Source organism: Sorex fumeus, unplaced genomic scaffold (assembly GCF_029834395.1).
Source record: "Sorex fumeus unplaced genomic scaffold, SorFum_2.1 ptg000093l, whole genome shotgun sequence".
NCBI classification, from domain to species: Eukaryota; Metazoa; Chordata; class Mammalia; order Eulipotyphla; family Soricidae; genus Sorex; species Sorex fumeus.
The window spans coordinates 858,061-858,558 of record NW_026606150.1 but is presented as its reverse complement, the minus strand read 5'-3'; positions in this window follow the sequence as shown (position 1 = coordinate 858,558).

Sequence of the window (498 nt, the reverse complement as noted above, 5' to 3'; positions counted from 1 at the left end):
CAGGGGTCCCAGCTCTGCTCAGAGTAAAGGGTGGGGGGGGGGGTGTTGGGGGGCGGGGGGCCGGCAACACTCTCCATTCACTTCCAGGACCCCCAGCCCTGGGGCCACCACCCTCAGGTGCTCCCAGGGTTCTTTCTCCGTGTCCTAGGCTTACCTGGCCCCCGCGACCTCGGCCGGGCACTAACGGTTCATAAGGCACTTGGGGTCTCCTGGACCCCGGGAGCTCCTGCGAGCCAAAGAGACCTCCTGGGCCTTGCTTAAAGCTTAGAAGTCCAAGTCCAGTGTAACAGTCAGCCGCGCCCCCCACGGCCACACGCTGCTCCCCGCTGGCCAGGTCAGGCCTCTGAGACTCTGTCTAGGGCCCCCCCACCCCGTCTCCCAAAGGCCCAGAAGAGGGGTGCTTCTTGCTGCTGGCCTCCAGGCATCCCGTGTGGACAGAGGGGAAGGGGCATCGCGGCTTCCTGGGGTCCCACGACCCCGGGCCGAGCCGGCTCCATC